The sequence below is a fragment of the Triturus cristatus genome, chromosome 7 (assembly GCF_964204655.1).
Source record: "Triturus cristatus chromosome 7, aTriCri1.1, whole genome shotgun sequence".
NCBI lineage: Eukaryota > Metazoa > Chordata > Amphibia > Caudata > Salamandridae > Triturus > Triturus cristatus.
Genome location: NC_140590.1, coordinates 129,801,849 through 129,823,738, shown reverse-complemented (window position 1 = coordinate 129,823,738; position 21,890 = coordinate 129,801,849). Strand labels below are relative to the sequence as shown.

At 47.2% G+C, this 21,890-nt stretch overlaps 1 protein-coding gene across 3 annotated transcripts in view; it reads right to left on the bottom strand.

Moving 5' to 3' along the window:
• The window catches only part of IGLON5 (IgLON family member 5), a 1,048,688-nt gene that overhangs the window by 361,426 nt on the left and 665,372 nt on the right, over positions 1-21,890 (bottom strand). The gene's annotated exons all lie outside the window — the stretch shown is intronic.

Genomic DNA, 21,890 nt, shown 5'->3' with positions numbered 1-21,890 from the left:
ACAATATAGGAGAAGCCGGGCATGAGGGGGGCTTAAGGAGAGGTAAAGAGGGAGAGGAGTGTAGATTATTAGAGGAACTTAAAATCAATATTTTGTCAATAAACCTTTCAAAGAACTTTGAAACAGAGACACACGTGTTTAGTCAGCGTGTGTATGTGTGTATATCTCCCAAGTCAAATCCGACAAATAGCTCACAATACCTGACTTAAAGCACTTGTGCCCAACTATTTACTGTAGAATCCATTTATTAGGGGGGGTGTAACACCCCAAACACCGCCCCTGAAACTACGTCGCCCCTGCTTAACCAGTCTGGGGACGCTTTTGTTCAGGAATGGAGGGGGGGGGGGCTGTCAGTGTGGGTTGGACTGTTCCTATTGGAGCAGCACCACGCTTGATTTCTCTCAGGTTGGCCCCTGTGGGCTGGAATAAAACTCAAAGTAACGACTAGCACCTGAGATGGTCTGAATCATTTCATACGTCACTTTTAGTGACTATCCTCAGCGCAGCAGGTATGGAAAATGTGTTCTCGCCCTTCGTGGCGTCACTAGTAGTCAGTGGGGTGGAGCACTCTTTTTGTCACATCATCAGCTGGTGGTGGAATGTAGCATTCACTTGTGTGAGTGGAATTAGTGACTCATTTTCTGCAGCGCCTCTTTCGCTAGTCACCTGGCCACCAAGAGGTGGTGTGGTACTGTTCAATTTTCCTAAGTATCGGTGTCTAACACATCACAGAGTGCAATATGTTAGGTTGTTCTACAGACGTTCTACACAACACTTTGTAGCCTGCAGGTTCTCTTAACTAAAGGAAGGGAGACAAACAGCGAACACAGCCATCTACGCCAGATAAACACGTTTCTTTCGGAAAGGAAGTAAGTGAGGTGTCTTCTTCAGGTCCAGGCGGAGAGAGTTCCAAAGGGAAGGGTCCCAGACCAAGACGGAGGGGCCGTCTTTCTTAACGTGGAAACTTCAAAGGAGGCTGTGTGAAATGGGTGCAGTGACGTAGGCAGAGCATGTCTGCCAAGAAGGAAGCTGAGACATCCATGTAACTTGCTGTTAATGGAGTGATGTGCAAAGCAAAGACCATTAAAAAGATTCTGGCATTGATGGGCCAGAACAGATGCTTAGAGATGGGCGATGCTCTGCTGAGCCTAGGAGCATTCGTCACAATCCTTGAAGGATCTGAAGACAGTTGTGCAGGGGCCTACAGATGTCAAGGTACCTCACATTGGATATTTTACTGCAGCACCAGCAGGATCGGGTTCTTCAAAGCTAAGGGAGGGTAGGATTGTACACAATTTCTGCATCTGATAAATATAGGGTGAGACTCCAGGAGAAGCCTGAGACATCATCTGTGGTCCTCAATCAATCTTAATGGCAGACTCTTAACCCTACTAAAGCGCGTGAAGAGCATGTCTCTTGAGTTGAGACAGGTGTGTGTCTATAGGTAAGCACTCTTGCTGCCGGCAACACTTCTTTCTTCTCAGCATTAAGATTCAGCCTTTACCTTCCGACGCACCCAGTGATGTCCTCCTTGCACTGCTGCAGCTCTGGGTCTCAGCATCTCAGCCGCGGAGCCAAAAGAAGAACAGCGTGCCATCAGCGCCAGTATAAAACTGTACCCCATGGACGCAGACGAGAGAGGCAAGGGGTATGATGAGATAGAAAGGTACAGTAACGAAGCCACATCTTGGGGACCATTACAGGCAATGGAAGCAGTAGAAGATGCAGCTCAGAGCTCCTCCCAGAGTACAGTCAGTCAGGAAGGATGAGAACCACCTCAACAGGGCTCCGCAGAGGCTGGTCCCTCTGTCTATTCAACAGGAGTCCATGATGGACAGCGTCTAAAGCTGAAGATAGGGTCAGTAATATCAGTGGATTGTCACTGAGTTGACTACAAGACATTAATCATTTATGATTGCGGAATGGTTGGAACAAACGCGCAAAAGGGGGACAAAGCTATTCCCGGCTGATGACCCCCTACTCTGGGCTTGGTTTGCTTGTTTTCCGGTTCAAGGAGGACCTGGCCTGGTAGTTTGGGTTGGACTGTTTCCATAAGGATCAGGGTCAAGACTGATCTGCTTATGGTTGGGTCCAAACTAAGGTGGCATGGCGTGCAAAAAAAACAAAATGGGTTGGAATACCCCCCCCCAGCAATTGCAAGGGGTTAGACTTCTTTCAAGCATTCCTCCCATCGCCTTTTGTGTGTCTGTGGCCTGTTGCAGCCTGGCCGGCCATCCTTCAGTGCTGCACTCTACCAAGGAGAAGAGCTGTTCAGCTAGTTGTCATTTCAAATTCTCCAGCACTGCAGAGCGTAAGAACATCTGTGGGTGGTTTTAAGGGAGGTAGCATCATGGCTGGCTTTCTTTATATGTTTACAACCACCCTTCTCTTCCGGGACCAAGGGCCAGTGCCTTGGAGGAGAGAGGAACTCATGATGACCTACGGTGAGACAAAGTATTAGGGCCAATTAGACAGAAGATATGGGTTGTCCCAGTATCTAGCTGAGAGCCTAATTTAGAATGGGAGTGAATTCCTTAAAGAAAGTAGGCGCAGAGGGGGGAGGTGGGCTCTAGCTGAAGATTTCCTTTAGTATATTGTCAGTAAATAGAATTATTTTGGTATGGAAGGACCTTTGGATTTTCCTTGATCCAGATTTATGTTCTTGGAGAAAGATTTTATAAGTAATTTTTTTTTCAGGAGCCTATAATTGGCAACAATATGTGTTTTCGAGTATTCGTTTAAGATTAGCAGGTCTGCGGCTGGCTGTGCCAATCTGTGTATTACTGCTGGCTTGTGGGCCTTACATCTTATAAGCACCTCTCAGGTGGCTTCCCCTAAACCAATCCCTCTGCTTTGTCTGTAGAGTGCTGAGCTGACAGGCTGCACAGTCGCCCAATGGGATGCGTCTTAGTAAAATCTATAACTCAAGCAGATAAGCTCTCTTTGGAGTTCAGGCTCCCAGATAGCCCAATCAGAATGCTTTATTGGCAGAAGCATAGGCCGCCGGTGATATGCGGCTTCCATGTACTGTTCTAAGCTATGGCTTTCTAATCTAGAGAGTGGGCTAAAAGATTCACTGTGAGAAAGACAGGAATGGCGGCTTTGTTCAAGCCTCTAATATGTCACTGTTTCTGCAGGATTGTTTGAAGTCTGTTTGCAGTGGCTTTTCAAATGTTTCTGTAAGTTGAATATTTTATTGAGTAAGGTGCTGTATGCCAGCATAGGGAAGAGAAGTTATCACTTCAAGCGCCCAATGGGAGCAGTGGTACCATACTCAGCCCACCTAAAGATGAGACATCACTCCGTCCACTCATAGACACCACCTCGCTTAAGCCACAGACAGTAGACAACACACTTAACTCATTAACAAATGCAGCCGAACTCAATGCTGTCAACCCACCCACAGAAGCAACTTCCTGAACCCATTCAAGCCACATGCAGACACAACCCAACTCAAACCATTGAACCCACTCACAGACGCTATCCCTCTGAACTCACTCACCATATCGACAGACACGTATGAATGAATACGCGTTTTATAAAGTGCATAGCTACTCCTACAAGGAGTGTCCCAGCACTAGGTGGTCAGAAGCAGACTGGAGCAACAGAGGGACTAAGGAGTTTAAAAGGGCCACGTCTTGAGATTTTGGCGGAACTGAAGCTCTGACGGAGATGGCCTCAGCTGCACCGGAAGGGAATTCCAGAGTTTAGAAGCAAGGAAGCGAAATGATCTTCCACCAGTGCGAGCTTTCTGGATTCTGGGCACTTGCATAAGGAGGGCCTCCAAGGTTGAGGCACCTTCTAGGAGAGTAACAAGGGAGAAGAGAGTGGAGAAACGTCGTAGCGGCCTTCCTGTAGATCCTATAAGAGTAGGGAAGGGCCTTAAAAGAGATGAGCTTTTCCACCAGGAGCCAGTGCAGTTTCAAATGAATGAACAGCCCTACAAAAATAACTTAACCCACCCACTGTCACAACCCATCTGAACCCAACTCTACCCATGTACAGACAATGCAACCTATAGCGCCTAACACACAAAGCCAACCACTTTAAATCTAGGTAACCCATCTCAAGACGCACCCCCTCACACCCCTCAGCTCACTCTCAGCTGCGTCCTGGCACTGACCAGTCAGCCTGGAATTCCCTCTCCACCTTGCTCCCACCATTCAAAGTCAATCTGACAGTTCACTCAGTGCAGGCGGGGCATGGACGGGACAAGAGAGCTCCGCTGAAGACCCCACTCGCATTCCCTCCCACTCCACCAAATCTGAGGCCTTTCTAATGAATCTGTCAATGAACAATGGTAACAGAGAGTGTTGCAGAGCAGCTGCCACCCCTAAGGTGACTGGGCCACTGCTATGTCTAGCTTCACGGAAGACCAACCTGTAAGTTCTGGAGGACTTCCAGGGAAAGTGCCCCTGACATGCTGTGAAATACATTTCAATACCTTAGGGAGACAAGACGTGTTATCAATATACGACCGTCAGAATATTCTCTGACCTAATTATCGTGTCCAATTCAATTCAATTTGTTTAGCATTCATGCTTTGAAACGAAAAGAGATTGACATAAAAAATACAACCATACACCCTTAAAACATCATCAATACAACATTGTACAAGCGTTCCCAAGAGAGCACATCTACAAAAAATACTTGTAACTACAATTGTAAGATGTGTTGTTTCACCCATTCAGTGTCGGGTTACAAAAATCCATAGACATATCCACCAATGGCCCTAAATCCTTGTGAATAACAAGTACATTGTGAGACTCCCTCATAACCATAGTAAAGCTTACAACGTGCAAGAGGTCAATGTTGATACAAAATACAGTGCTCTATTAAAAGGTGCAAAGGCCGATGTCGGAACTGGGGTGGCAGAGTGGGCTAAAGAACGGTGATGGATCAAGCCCAGATCTGTTGACTGGGTGTGAGTGTTTGATTGGTTCTGATGCTCCGTCCATCACCACCCCCTTTTGTACCGCTTTGTTCGCCATAAGTTGGCAGGGTATGCTCAGACGTGAGTCCCTTGCTCACTTTGCCACTGGATTCAAGCAAGCCTGGCTGAAGACGGCTGAAATGCCAGAAACCGGTCCTAGGAAGCTTGATTCCGGTCCAGGGAAGGCATGGCTTGGCAGTTCGGGCTGGACTGTTCCCATGAGGCACAGGGTCAGACTGATTTGCATATGGCCATGTCTGAACTGGGGTGGCAGAGTGGGCTAAAGAACGGTGATGGATCAAACCCAGATCTGTTGACTGGGTGTGAGTGTTTGATTGGTTCTGATGCTCCGTCCATCACCAAACCATGGATTTAGGCCCAGATCTCTGTACTGGGGTGAATGCATGACATTGTTCTGCATTCTGTCCATCAATTGTTGTTTTTGCAGTTTAATATCTGGTCATAACTGGTGATGGGGTGTGATGCGCATGAAAATATCCCAGAACTAGCCCTTGGCTCATCTAACTCTGAGCAGTATTCAGAGACGACACTGACCCCTTTCGATGAGACTCAGTGATATGGAAGCCTAGGCACACGAGTCCCCCTGCTGGAGGAAGAGGGAAGCACACAGAAACCTGCAGATGAGAGGTGGCCTGTTCAGTGGAGCACCGGGTGGAAATGAGCCTGCCACAGCCTGTGAGGGTGGAGTGCGAACTCAGTGAGAGACTTTGTAAGGCAGGGGCAAAGTGGGCACTGGCCCAGGGCCCCAGCCTGTCAGGGGGCCCCTGATAGAGCCAGCTCTGTTCAGCAGGGAGTCCTGGTCTGGTGACCTTCAATAATTCTTAAACACATTGGTTTAAATACCTTGTTTCTTTATTTTTTAATGTTGGGGATATGCAAGAGTCGATTACAAACATTTTGCAGAGAAATGTTGTGTTGATGTTTCATGCAACATCCATTAAAAAAGTTTCTTTTAGAACAAAGAGGAACTCTCATAGGAGAAATGGCAGTGGGTCTCAGAGGTTATATTTATCAACATTAGTGAGGTGCTGCTGTGTTACAGCATTGAAAACATGTCACTCTCAGAGGCGGACTGGCCGTAGCGGGCACCGAGCGTTTCCCCGGTGGTCCGTCAGGGTGGGGCCGGTTTTGGACCCCTGGGGGCCGTTTTTGTTACCTGGCCAAAGAGGGCAAGAAAGAGATAAAATTGGATTATAAATTGAAAGCTGTGCCGAACAGGGACTCCCAAAATACGTTCGACCCAGGGGCCCCAAAATCCTTAAAATGTCCCAGAACTCAATCTCTTCCATCAAGGTTTGGGTGTTTCTTTCGCCGCCTATTGGCCCCATAACTGCTAGTGCAGTTTGCGAAGACTAGATGGGGGCAACGTTCTACCTAAGTTGGATGAGGTTAGAAAACTTCAAATTTCACTCAATATGTGCTAAAAATGTCATCTACTACTTTTAACAATTAACAATTTTATGTAATATTATATTTGATTCTTAGATTGTATTACTCAGCCTTTTCATATTTTAATTTTTAAATGTATTTATCTTAAGTATTTCTATTAATATATCAATTGTTATTAGCTCTGATGAATTTGCTTGTTCACCTATTTATATATCAGATATATTAGCATCTCATGTGCCAACGATGTATAGATTATTTATATGTTTATATATCCGATAATATCTAATGTTAGCTATTGTTTTAAAAATATAACTTAACAACAGGAGAGAGAGGGAAATTATTTGGAGCCACTCTTAGTCCCCCAGGGCTAGTATAAGTAAACAAGAGAAGAGTGTATCCGTAAAGGTTGAACAAGTGAAAAAGTATTAGGAAAGGTGAATCACTGTGTTTTAAAACAACCCTCACTCACCAACCTAGTTGGTGACATGCTTCATCATTGGGTTCCCACCAGAGAGACCGAGTGTCTCCCCTGTGTGCTACGATGCCTGATTTACAGCGGAGCTGTTTTTTTGTGTAGGGACAGTGCAATCTGTGAAAGTGCTGGTTTAAAAAGGTGTCACAATTTTAACTAATAGATAACTTTAATGGTGGTAAACTGGACGCGGTTAAAAGGAGTGAGGTGGACGTGTGAACTATGGTGTCAATTAGACCAGCTACGTCCTAGTCAAGGTGCAAAGTGGTCAACATGTTTCTGCTTCTAAGGATACTACATGAAGCATTCTTCAGGACCTAATTGTGGACAACCACGGCGGTATACGCTCGCTAAGGCGCACCGTAACAAGTGGTGTCTAGAACTGCTAACACTTACGGTTATGGTAAAAAAAGGGGCCTTCAGGGTTTGAAAGCTTTCGATTGTGATGTTGCATTAAACGTCACAGCATGAGTCCGGGTGGGGGGCGGGACTTATAATCACACTTACGCCAAAGCCTCCAGTCCACAGGAAACCTACTTATCCCTCCTTCGGACTCGAATGCTATTGTTTTAAGTCATTTATGTATGGTATATATAAAATGCTAATAAAAAATGTCAACACAAATTTCACTCAGTATCCAGTTTTCCAGCCTCATCTTCTTTCATTTGCAGAAGAGGTGGTGAAAACAAATTTAGCATCTCAGACTCTTTTTGGGAAGTGAATTCTACCGCCAAGTGTTTTTATGCCGTTTTTTCTCCTGCAAAACAATGTTTTATTGGAATTTTATGAGCTAATTTTTTTTAACTTCTCAAACTTTGCGGTGTTCAAAATGTTTTCAAGAAAACTTCAAAACGTTGCAGAGAAAAATACACTGCCTCTTAGCAAATCTCTTGTGAAAACCATTGACAATGAACAACAAAACTCAGCAATATTTTAACTCAATACAAGGTGGACGCCTCTGGTCCTCTGGGCTGAAACAATGTCAAAGCCCCAGAAGTGACAGAAGACGAAACAGAATCATGATCTATGGAACTGTCTTAGATCTTACTCCAACGTGCCACAAAGAACATGACAAAGGGTTTAGTGGGAAGCATGCACATAGACAGGAATCTCCCAAAACCAACCGGCAGGAGCACTCACTGTGCGTGCAAAGGCGCCTAGAGGGAGGAAGAGCCCTTTCTAGAATTTAACAACGGTTATCTTCCAATCACAGCCGCCAGATGTGAGTTGGTCACACATAATAGATTGGTTTCTTATTCAGTGCTTAATACTGCTGTTTTGCTATTTCTAAGTGTTGCAAATAAGAAGTAAGACTGTTGACAGTACTTAATTTATCAACCTCATAAGGATGAACGGCTGAGAGATGGACTTGAGAGTACTCAAACTGTGAGGGGGCATCTCGTTGAGTTACCTCCCAGATGCCACAGAAGCATCATCTTTGTGTGTGCATGTGGGCTAGATGAGATTCTCTCTCCAGGGCACCCGTGACAGCAGTAGGCAGTTCCTGAAACACAGGAAAGCATATGTGGAACTCCACTAGGAAAAAGGCATGCATCTTACACACACACACACACCTGCCCCTAAGGCACACATACACACAGCTCCTCAACCCAGATGCTGCCATAAACAGCTACAGGGGTACTCAACAATGCTGCCACTTTGGCTCCACACAAAGGTATCTTACGTGCCCTACACCCTCTCACAAAGTGCTATATGACATGCCAGGTTACCCCTTGCCCAGCCTTCACTTGTCCTTTTGGGTAACATTTGTCAGATTAGCCGCTAATCTGAACCTGTGTCAGATTTTATTGGTCTATATGGTAGCCCAATGTGGTGCCCCCCCCATATTGGGTGTTCACTGTCCTTTTACCCTAAACTGTTCCTCACCACGGCCACTTGTATCTGAGGTTCTCTATCACTTCTAGGCACTACAATGACTCGCTACTCCCTAGGGAGGTGTCTGCCGGCAGCTCAATAGGTCCTAAGGCTCCCAGTCCACCCCTGGGCACCCCTGCCTCAGAGACTGGCCACAATCTATGGGACCTTTACAGGTAGACACCCCAAACGGAAGCACGGCGTGCCATAGTAGCGCCCACACTTAGCAACTCCTCACTCAGAAGGCTCAAGCACACTTCAACCTACACTGAATTGTCATTCAAGATCAATTCAGACCAGACACTCCTCAGACAGACTCCATCACCACCCACACAATTAGACACAATACATGGGGACAACCAGACCATGCCAAGCAGTGTCTCCTCCACTGTCTGACTGCTTAAGAAACTTTGTTCTGGAACATACCACTGCGTGATAAGTCACCCATGAAGCCAAAGAAGCTAACAGATGCCAGTCATACCGGGCACTTCCACCCTCCAGATCCATACTCACACCCGTGACCAGGCACAGCACATGGGGACGCTTGGGTACATATGGGGCTACCTGGACAGACTGGTGATGCTGATGGAACACAGATGATCGGACGCAGACTCATCTATTTCTGATGGTCTTCAGGTGAGTCTGATAAGAAAGAAGTCTCAACTTTACTGGGAATGTCCCAGGTCTTCACCTAGTGATTTCTATTCCTTGTATGTCTTTCCTTTTTTTAAGGAATCTTTCCATGTAATTGTCACAGCTTCTTGCCACGTGTTCTTCCCAGCTGATGTTGTATATCAAATATAATTTATATGGAAAAACGGGCAGATCCCAGAATTTTATTGACTGCAAGGTTAAAGTTGGATGACATCATGGTGGCAGGTGACAGCTCTTTGCTTCAGCATGTTTAGAGGCAGGTCAGGAGACCTGTGGACATTCAGCAGGCAAACTGCAAGGTGCAGCTCTGGCGGCCCTCACATGGAATGCATATTCAAAGACAGACTCGACTAGAAGAAGATGGAAAACAAGTTGCCTGGATAGGCCCAGCCAGTGGCGGAAGAATCTTTGGTGAAATAAGGATATTTACAGCCAGGCCTTGATCTATGTATGGCTAGTAGGGCTGGGACGAGGCCTTTTAATTTCAAGCAAGCCCGATGTTGGTGTGAATCGTGAAAATCCGAGTCAGCATTATATTTAAATCTCATGTTTGTTTTTTTTTCCTGAATTTGTAATATAAATTCAAACAGAGTACATTATGTTTCCTATCTGTACTTATTTTAAAAAATAGAAGAAAAAAAACAGGGTTCCCAGTGAGAATCTTTTTATTCTGTCAGTCACGATTCATTAACTGTGTATATTATCAGCATGGAGAATACAAAAGGGGGGGGGCTAAAAATGTGCACATGTGCATGCACTACAAAGCAATGTTTATAGGCGGGCTACACTAAAGCCCGAGCCATGAGCGTCAATTCTCCAAAATGCCTAAGGTAGTGGAAGTGGCATCACACGCCCTTTGACTTTCACTCACACACACATGCTTAGATGTACACACACATTCACCCTTACACACACACTCTCACATAAACACGCTGGCACCTGCCAGCACAAGCACAACATACACTTAAAAGCATGTTTTACATACCTCAGATGCCAGAGAGGGACATATTTCAGCTAATTGAACTCCATTTTTACAACCCTAATAGTGATGACTATGTATATGTATTATATAATGTATATATATATATAAACTCCACTATTAGTGTAATAATATATTTGACAGATTACAAACAGAGCTGAGCCCCAATCGACGTCCATATGGACGAGCTGCCACTGTGTTCCGGGCATTGTTTTTCCCACCTCTGAGGCCAGAGGTCTCAAAGGCAGTGCAAGTCAGGGGTCGCAGCTGCGACCCCTAATTGACGTCCACGGCCCTAGCGTCATCAAAGCGTGTCTACGATTCTTAGTTGAAGAAAGTGGAAATGTGCCAGCTGCAGTTTCACATTTTTCACTCACTTGAACATGGTGAGGCCAATAAAATAAAAATACAAGTGAAATGTAAAATATATATTTCAAGAACTAAATGTATACTGTACCCCAGAGCAATGGCCGCGAGGGCTTCGAAAACCTCAGTGTGAGCTAGTTTGTTTAAATTGTAGGCAAAATGCCGACCTAAACTTAACCCCCTACATTAGCCCTATGGCACACCATATACCGCCCCAGGGGTATCTACACCATTATGCCCAGTTATTTGGACAATAAAATAAGCAGAAATGCTTGTAAGACGACTTATTTGCAGCTACAGAAACCATCTCAAATAATTAAATAAATAAAACCGCAATTTCCAACTCTAATTTAATAGACAGAAAAGCCATTGTAACACAATCATGGATCTATTTACTTTAATAGGCTTTCTAAAACCCCAGTCGCAATCTCCTGCTGCAATTAGTTATGCGCGTACTGCTAGCCCCCTGTGCTCAGAGTCTGGCCCAGCCCGTCCTGTCTCTGCAAATCTTGCCGCTGTACCTTTAAATCTGGCGACGATGCACTCTGCTGGCACGCGCTGCATATTAATGAGCCACTCAGACAGGCGCACTCCCCCCACCAATCTGCAAATCAACAGGCCCGCGCGGCCATCCTGGCAGCGCGATCGATCAGCCCAGATCAATATGGCGCCGTCAGACATGAGCAGGTGCCTGAAAGAGCCCGGGCAAGAAATCCTACCTCACCCCGTGGATTCCCATCGATTGGATCAGCTATTGATTTATCTACCTGCGCGCATCGCCCTCCAGTATGGCTGCACTTGCTGTCCACTTGAATGGCCACCCAATTCACATTTAGAGGTCAAGCGGTACTTGTGTAGGCATCCATTTTTCAATTTATTTTGCTCTCTATTTTTTACATATATGCACTTTTCGCATCTTGTAATTAAATGAATTTAAAAGCTCTGGTTTAAGTGTTCATGCTGTACTAAACCCTGCAGAAGATTACATTTCAATCTGCGGGGATACCTCAAATGCAGGGGTGAACTGAGCATGCACCTGCAGAGAAGACACAAATTCAGCTACTTAGTATTCAGGTCAGCCATGGACCTTAAAAACTGTCTTTGCTTCTGTAAAATGGGTGGGGGATAAACTTACACAGCTACACAGAATATTATCTTTGCTTGTCGCGACTCGAAAAAGGTCCTTGGCCACCATACATAGAGTCAAAAGCCCAACTCTACTTGGAGACATAACTTATGGAGATCTTTCTGGTGAGCTTAGAGGACACCTGCGTCTTCCTCATCCACACTTCTCGGTGTCCTATCTCCAAGACAGATCCCAAAGCACTCCGGTAATTAGGAGTGGTGACGGATGACACCGCCGACAGAGCCGTGCTCCCACAAGGCTTCGTCCGCCAACCTCCCTCGCTCCCGGGGCGCCGAGAGGAGCGGACTTCTCAATAGGATATTTTATCGGATGTTAAATAACTTCTCGATGCCTCTCACCTTCTGTCTGGGAAGGTTGTCTTCCATCACAGGAGTCAGCAGCATCCTTGGCGGCTCTCGCGCCTGCTTTGTTCTTCCAGCATCATTAGGCAGAAGATCTGTGGAGCATTTACCCTTCGTCGCCTCTTCGGGCCCTCGGGCAGACAGTGGCAAGATGTACTTACCACTGCGAAACTGAAGAAATTCCAGGTAGGTCCTTGTTTCTGAAATACCCATTTGAGGCAGGCTGGTGAATACACTGACTTCACGAGCGACCGACTAAAACCATGGAAAAGCCTGATATGACCATGACCATGGTAAGCAAAAGACACACAATTGATGGACGGAATGCAGAACAAATCAAAACATTCACCCCCAGTCACGAGATCTGGGTTAAATCCATCATTCTTTTGCTCACCATGCCACCCCAGTTTACACCTGGCCATATGCAAATCAGTCTTGACCCTGTGCCTCATGGGAACAGTCCAGCCCGAACTGCCAAGCCAGGTCCTCCCTGGACCGGAAACAAGCATCCTAGGACCAGTTTCGGGGTTTCACCCCTCTTCAGCCAGGATATCTTGATTCCAGTGGCACAGTGAGCCCAGGACCCACGTCTGGGCATACCTGGGTATACTCAGACGTGGGTCCCGTGCTCTCCATACCACTGGAATCAAGCTATCCTGGCTGAAGAGGGGTGAAACCCCGAAACCGGTCCTAGTATGCTTGTTTCCAGTCCAGGGAGGACCTGGCCTGGCAGTTCGGGCTGGACTGTTCCCATTGGGCACAGGGTCAAGACTGATCTGCATATGGCTGGGTCCAAACTGGAATGGCATGGTGAGCAAAAAAAGGATGGATTTAGGCCCAGATCTCTGTACTGGGGTGAATGTATGACATTGTTCTGCATTCTGTCCATCAATAGTTCTTTTTGCATGACCATAGCAAGCCAGGAGACTAGGCGGAGCCTGACATTTGAGTGACAGGTAGGCAACCATGCCTGCCTGCTCCTCCTGTGGTCATGGGTCAGGGGGAGCCTACTTACAGAAACGAACCCCCATCCTCTTACCCCACTCCCCCTTCTAATGTTGAGGGGGGCCTCTCTACCTCAGCTTTTCTCTTCCTTGAGTCACACTTAGGTTATGGCAGGGCATTTCAGAATGAGACTGGAAATCAGATGGCCAGGGTGGTCCCCTCCATTCCTCTGTGACACCCCATCTCTCTATCTCTATAGGCGCCCTCTGAATTTTCTTATCTCTTGCTCATATTGACTCATTGCTTTTGTCTCTTGGTGGCTCACCGAATCCTGCTCTGCTGCGGACTGCTGTATTGTGCCCCTGTATTGTGTACATTGTACTACACGTTTAATGCTCACCCCCAACTGGTTTCAGAACTTCATCGAATCAGGTATCTCGCATTTTTTTCACTTGTCCGGTGCTACAATTCTTAGTTTCTGTAAGATATAGTCCCTTTTCTTATTTTTCATCGATATTCCGTTCTCTGTGCCCTTGCATGCTGGTCCGCGTGGTAAAACAAATTGTGTATACATCTCAGATGAGTGGCAGCGCGTGGTCACTGATTTGGGGACTCAAGGAGGAAGGGCAGACACGTCATGAGGTAGACACGAGGAGGCAGAACGAAGGTGCTGTTTGTCCTTTTATATTGATTTTGAAAAGGAGTTTTTGAAGTCTAGATCTCTCCCCGGAGGGCAGGAGGTAAAGTAACTTACTCTGCAGAGTAAGTGGCGCATCTGTAAGATATAAAGAGGGGCGCCCGCACAAGAGAGGGCCTCGTTTCGTGTAGGCTCGAGGTCGCGTCGACCTCTGGCCTTGAGCAGCGTCTCGCGCGATCATGTAAAACGACAGCATCCCTCACCGCGGGACATTGCCCACTCTTTAGAATGGACCCCGAGCTGCCGCTCTCGGGAGCCTCTCAATGGGCGAGTTTCAGACCCATCCGGCGGGCTGTCAATCACGTGTGCAGTGCATTACACCGCAGCCTCTTACTCCAGGCTTGCGTCTCCTGGTGCATTACACCGCCACGCGAGCCCTGGCTGTCACTTCAGGCATCCAGTGAAGCTGACGAACCGATGAAGGGGGCACTTTAAATGTCAAACTCCAGGAGCTGCACTCAGAACTATTTAAAGGAACGAACTTTAAACGTAGCTTAACTTCAACACCAGCTACTCTACTAGCACAAGTAAAGAGGCCTGGTCCTACAAGGCCGTGATCAAACGGAGTCCACCATAAGTTGGCAAAGCATTGATCATGTTAAGTAGAAATGCCTGCCTCTTCGCGACAACGTACATTGAGTAAAGTAGGCGTAACGGAGCCTCACGTAAGCAACTGACACTGTTCTATAAGACAGTCATCTGAGTGAATAATTCAAGATTGGGCGAGAGCTCGGTATTGTCTTAGGGACTTATTATGACTTTGGCAGTCTCAGAGCAGGCCCGTCAAAGCCATTAAAGACCGCCTGCCAGAGTACGACTTATTTTCACTCTGGCGGGCGGGTATTTGGCGTTCCACTGTGGTGCCTTTGAAAGTCCATGCCCTGCAGGTACTGGGGGTGCAGGCACACACAGGCCACAACATGCCCTTCCCTGCATGCACCCCATGGAGCAGAAGCAACAGGGGGTCCTGTAGGGACCCCTGTCTTTCCTCACCACCACAATTTTGATGGCAGTCACACCACCGTGTAAAAGTGTGGCGGTGAGGAAACTCCTAATATGCGTGGCGGTGCCACAGCGGCACCACCAGAATATTAGGGGCCTCAGACTGCTGCACCACCGCCAAGGATCGTGGATCCCTTGCGGCAGCAGCGTTCCCATAGCGGTCAAACCGCCACAGTCCTAAGGCAGAGGGCGCACTGCCAGTCTGGGGGTCCTCGGACCTTCACCATGGTTGGACCACCAAACTCGTAATAAGGGCCTAAGTGATAATCTTTGTTTACATGACTTAAGCAGGGGATGATAGCAAAGGGAAGTTCTTCAGTCCGGCAGAAGACTGAAAGCATGGGACCTCAAGGGTCAGAGTTCAGACTTCATCGCTTAGCACCTCTGTGAGTGATGTAGCTGAGGGACTGATGGAGCACTTCTGTGGTGAAGCGTTAGGGAACACCACAAATCTAAGAGTGGCCAGAGAGGAACCACAAGATAACACCTGGAGACTAAGAAGCAAAGATCATAACAACAATGTGAAGTTCAAATCAGACAACTGGAAGGTCCCTTGCCCCGTCGCTGCATTCGTAGCTCACCACAGGTAGGACAGAGCTGGGTGGTCTAACTTCTGAAATGGTCTTTGTGCCGGGGTCTGCCTGAGGCCATACACATATGAAGCAGACTGTCTACCTTAACAAATTGGGGCACTGACCTGTACTGTAAAGAACTCCACCCTCCACATTGTGCACATGCTAAATATCGGTTAGAATATCGAGGACAGAATATTGAAGAAAAAAATATATAGAAAGGTAAGTAAGTCTAGATTTTCTGTACCTAACCCCACAATATGGAACTATGTTGTAATATATCTTCTAGGTCCGTAGATGCAGAGTTAGGAGGAGTGAACTTATACTTCCCTATATGCACTGACGATTTGATATTTTGACCCTCGATATTCTGTCCTCAATGTTTTTGTATGATGATACAAAGGGCCTGATTACGACTTTCAGCAGTGAAGGAGCGGGAGGTATGCCACCGCCGTACTGCTGCACAGCCAAAGGTCACCATCGCCCGCCTGCCAGATTACAAGTTTAAAATGATCAGGTGGGTGGGCAGTGTGGCAGGCCCATTGCTGTGCCTTAGAAAACAGGCACCGAAATGGAACCACACAATAAGATTCCTGCACGGCATTGACTCGAAAGTGCATGCCATGCAGGAACTGGGGTGCATGCACATGGGGCACACACAATGTGCCCCCCTGCGTGCATTCCCATGTGGAGAAACCACAGGTTTCCTCTCCACCACGGTGTTCATGGAACAGGAACCACCATGACACTGCTGGCAGAGAGGAAACTCGTAATAAACTTGGCGGGACCGCTCTAATGCCTGCCCCGGTACAACCAGGCAATGGCGGTTCCCTAGCAGTGTCGGCAGTCCAAGGGCGCTCCGACTGCCCAAGTCGTTATGGGGTGGTCGGACCACCATGCAGTGGTGGCCGGGCCCCCACGAGTCTGGCGGTCCTCGGACTGCCAAACTCGTAATCAGGCCCTCAGTACGACAATCCACCATCTTTCTGTGCAGATCACAGAGAGGGTTCAGTGGCAACAAAATCTGAAATGTATAGGTTTAAAAAAAATGCATAGCTGCTAAAAAAAACTGCAACCCTATGCTCTGTTTACTGTAATGAGGTTCTGCAAATGGAGGTAATGATTTACCAATAGAAAGTGATCATGTTTAGGTTAGCACATTCAGTTATGGTCACCACAACTAAATCAAAGTCATCTGTACAGTTGCAGAGAACTTGAATACAACTAATCACAGAGCTGAAGGGCAAAGCACATCAAGGAAGGGCACAGCAGCCACAAACCCCACCAGATAAGCAAAGAGGGGACAGGGTGGCTACGTGGAGATACTGCAGCTGCAGTAATTACCAAGAAGGGGCAACCTACTTAGGTAAGCTAACACGTGCTGATAAAACAGGTAATGTTGTAATACTAGAAAAAATAATTTAGATTTGACAGTAAGAATTAATGGAGCAATTAAGTGCAGGGCTGTCCTCCCACATGATATGGAGGCTCATGGCTGCCTGACTTCAAACCTTGCTTTGATAATGTAATTAGCACATAGGTTCATTAGTTCGGAAATTGATCCTGAAGCACAGCTGGCTGTGGGAGATATGGATGCTGGTGCTGGTCAATCAACCCTCCTCAAATCTACACCTCTAGAATTCAGAGCGAAGGACAAAATGAACCCCCAGCAAAGTTTGACGCCAGAGTTTTATGGAAGACTGTAGTCTCTTCTGAGTGAGGCAACCACTACTGCTTGTTGTTGGTGTTTGCCATGTGGCATTTAGCTTTGTTGGTTGTTTGATTTGGTGAGTGTCCTACTATGTGGAATCACAACCTATGTGGTGCTTTGCATTTATGTCACTCCCACTATTTAACCTTTGACATGTTGGTGATTTCCCATCATGTGATTTCTGGTCTGGAATCGTAGCCATGTGGGTGGTTTGCTTGTGTATTTTCCTTCTGGAATCATAGCTCTGTGGCTGCTTTCTGCTTCTGTGCTTTCGCCTCTGTATACAAGTCCCGTCGGTGGTGTGTTTTGCATTTGATCACCCTATAAACTGCTATCTTTACAGCTTCCTTGATTGAATGTGGAACCTCATCTCCTAAATCCTGGTTGTGTGGGTGGGTTTTCCTTGGGTGTCCCCTCTAGAACACAGAAGCATCTATGTGATTGGTCTTGCTAAAAAGACTTCCATCAAAGTCCTAGCCACCTGGGTGGTGTGTCTTTTGCCGACACTCCCCTCGGATACCCTGGCTTTATGAATTTTTGTACGTTATGTAATATGTATTTGTATAGCACGCAACTCACCCGGGAGGGTATCCTGGTGCTGATGCTAGATGCAGTTGTGCACCCCCTCTTATCTGTTAGCCTAGCTTGGGCAGCTGTTGAGGATTCTCATTTTGGACACTCCATGCATTGTTGCTGTGTCGGTGACCCTTACCTTGACGTGTTATGATCACATGTCTGAAGGTTGTGGGCCACAATAATGGGAAAGGTGTGGCGCCGCGGCCAGGGCGACTGACGCTGGAGATCACGGTTCTATCCCTGACTCCGGCGGCAGGGTCTGCCCAGCACCATGCGACTCTGGGCAATAGCTCGCTTAATCTTCCCAACGGCCCCCAGCGCTGAGATAACCCTTCGGGGGTGATTCGTGCGCTATACAAGTGCTGGATTTACATTTTACATTTTACCTTTGCCCCTTTATTTTAATCAGGGGTATTTTATTGTGATACTGCCCCCACCCCAATATCCTATCATCGCATATTGTTTCATGTCTGATCACCATATCTCCTATCACTCTTTTCACCTCCCCCTCGCTGCTACACAGCTGCCAGTAATATTACCTGAATGCGCTGATGTACACCTCTCTGCTGGACACCCACCACTCTGCCCTACCCCACTACCCTGCTGGACATCCGTCAGCCTTGTCTACCTCAAACGCTCACCTCGCTGCAAACCCTACATCCTTACCTAACCCACCACTGCAACAGCACTCATCGGTGTCATCCCTCCAATCAGTGGTTAATTTGTAAAAAAATAAGTGCCAGGACTCTCGTCAGGAGTCCACTGCAGCTTGCACCACACATTGCCCCTACTATGCCGCAGAGGATAGGAACAACCCATCTACTAACCATCACATGCCTACAAGTGTGACAATTCAGACTATTTCAGGCCGCCAAAGCTATAAGAATGGCTTGAGCGGCAGGTAATAGTTAGTTTTAATGTATAATGAATAATAATTAACTGTTGTGTTGGTCCTCTCTAAATTAGCCCGGTAGCGCCACCTTGTGGCAGACTGTTCAAAGTCTTGGTGTTGACACTTGAGGGACAGGCCTGAGCACCGTAAACCACCGGCTCAAATTAAGCACTGGCTCCAATACATTTCTACGCACCTATCACCATTATTGCACTACTCTGTCCGACAACTATCATACTTTTTACCCCGCCACTCTGGTAAACACTTATCACCATTAAGGCCAAGCCGCTCTGATTAACAGCCATCCCTCTTTTCATCTCCTACCACCACACTCTCGACACTTATTGCCTTGTCCCCCCACAATTCCTTGAGGGGTTGGAGAGGAGCAGTACAGGGCGTGGCTACCAGGTGTGATGTCAGAGAGCGAATAGGATGCTATACTTGGAATATTACGTTACCAGCGTGCCCACACAGCCGCAGTACTAGTAATGTACAGCACAGGCACATCTGAACCGGGCGTCTATGCTAGTAATAGACTGCAGCTTCTCAGCAGAGCTGTCAGACCTTTTATGAGAGAGTGACAGCACTCCTCTGTGGTGCAGTTAGACTGTAACTAAGACCGTTGTGAGACTCCCAGTAAGACTACCATATCATAATGTACAGGAGTAGCTCTTGTCAGTAGAGAGGCCATATTAGGAATGGGCCTACCTGCAGAGGCGTAGCTAGAGCTTGTGGCGCCCGGGGCTATCCCTCAGATTGCCGCCCATGGCATCCGCAGCCCTGTGATTGTGTGAGCTTAAGTCTCGGACTCGAATTTTGAATCTCAACTCACTGTCAAATTTCGGGCACAAATATTTCTCGCATGTATCATTGGAATGCTAGTTTTACATTGGTCTATTAACTAGTGCAAGTAAGTGTTAACCATGTGAACTCGCCGTTGTGGAGGGCTGCGCACAGCACCCCAGGGCTACTCCCTTAATTATACTGGTGTGATTTTTAAAAATACTTTTAAACACATTTGTCAGCCCGCCTGACTGATCAGTATATGTGTCTCACAGGCTCTCCCAAGGCTTACCCAGCCATCATGCTATCACGCAGATGCTCACTGCGGCAGCCGGAGTCCGTGAGTCAGCTGACTAATGAATTTATGGTATAGGCCTGAGGCAATTGAGATATGTGTTAGGGCCTCTCACACCCTGTTATAGTCTGGCGCATAAATAAATTAAACAGCAATCCCAAAAACACACAGCATTGCCCTGACGCGGAATAGTAGATTAGCAGATAGCCGAATTAGGTGTAAATAAGAGACTGTAATCCTAAAATACCTGTAGTGCCCTCATGTTTAGGCCGCAACACTGAAAACGACGTGCAAATATTCATTGTGACGTCCTAATTTATCGAGCAACAGTGGGTCAGTGCCATCTGGTGGCCTGAAACCCTCTGTACCATAAGGCAAACTTCCCTCTTCAACAATTCACTACTACAAAACCATATAACCATTGACTTACGGTTGCCCATTCCACTCAAGCGCTGCCTTTGCCAAACCTAAATGGCCTTTAGTGTCATCTGGTGGCCAAGATACCTCCGGAATGGATGTGAATTAGCACCCTTGTGCTTCCTCTAGACGCCCTGTAACAAAAAAAACTTCCCTCACACAATTACAGAATGTGAAATATCCTCGACCTCGATGAGCAGCAAGAGGCCGCGCTGCTGGTTTGCGTTGGTCGAGCCTGCAGTCAGCCAATAGGTGCCAATCAGCTATCCCCTTTGTCCCCTGCACGGCGCGGCCATGGGAACACCCGGCACGTGTAGGTGCTGCAAGCAAATAAGCGCACATTGCTCCGATAATAAAATGGAAATTTCGCTTTAAATAAAACAGCCACGAAGCAATATACATTTTGTAAATGCAATAAGTAAATAAGTGCGAATGAGCACATCGCGTTGACTTGCCTGCACCATGGGATAACAGTGAAAAGGTGGGCCATCTGAAACGCTGGTTCTGCATCCTTAAATACTGAACCTATCGGACAATACATAAACGCTTGTGATAATAAACTGACGCCCAAGGCATAATAACCATTTTGTTTGTTTGAACCATTACCACGAAGTGCTGCAACCAACCACTCAAACATGAACATCATGTATGAGGCGGCCGCCATTTTCGCCGCCTGGCCATTTTGGGTCGAACCAGGGATGGACAGTGTTGCCATGGCGATACCGATTATGTATCTCGATAACATACCTGGCCTGTATGGGCATCAAACTTTCAATCATGCTGATCGTAGTACCACGCTATACGTGATTGCGTCCCAAAATCCCCACACATCGCAGTAAAAAAAGAACGTTACAGCTGTTCCATATCCGACAGCATTTGAGAACAAGCATTACTACCTGATTACGACCAAAGCGCAGCAATAGACCTTGTTGCCTCGGTCGGCGCTTAGGCGGCTGGCCACTCTGCTGCCATTAACTTGTGAGAAACCAAAGCAGCCTCCGCTGTGCTGCCGAAGGCCCCCTCAGCCATCCGGTTACATACTGTGCACGTGAAGCCGGAAACCAGCGAAGTATATCCCAAGTCCAACCACATTCAAAAACGCCCAGAGATTTGAGTGTGTATCGGGAGAACAGGTCAAAAACCTCTTCTTCGACGAACAGCAGGCTCCAGGTGCGCCACCGAAGGCCATCCAGTTACATACTGTGCATAAGCAGCCTGTAAACCAGCAAAGTATAAATCCCCGGCACAACCATATACAAACACGCCCAGGGGTTTTGAGCGTGGATCGGAGAGAGCAACTTAAGATAAGTCTTCAATGACAGGCAGGCCCCCGCTGCACTGCTGAAGCCTGAAGGCCATCCGGTTACCAAACCAGCAAAGTGTATATCTCGGCACAACCAAAAACGCCTAGAGATTGCATTGGGAGAGCAACTTAAGTAAAGCAGGCCCCCCTATTAGGCCGGGCGCAACGTGGAAATTACACCGGGCGTGGGCATGGAAGTCACGGCTCACCTGAAACAACTTGACTCTATTCTGAATCGAACCGCGGCGACGCGACTGCTCGCCAACTGATGGACCAGATGCGAACCGCCGTGAGCAGAAAATCATCCTTCTGATGCCTGCAGCAAAACCCTTGTACTGCCTGTGCCGGAAAAGAGGCGAGCGCGATTTGGAGGAGCGCGTGAGGCGTAATTGCTGCGCTACTTTTCAGCAAGGGCTGGCCAAACATTGCGTCCAGGGCCGTCATTGGTAGCGCTTTCGCGCGCTACAAGAGTGACGGCCCTGGGACGGGACCCACAATCACAAACGGGGTAGGTTGCGCA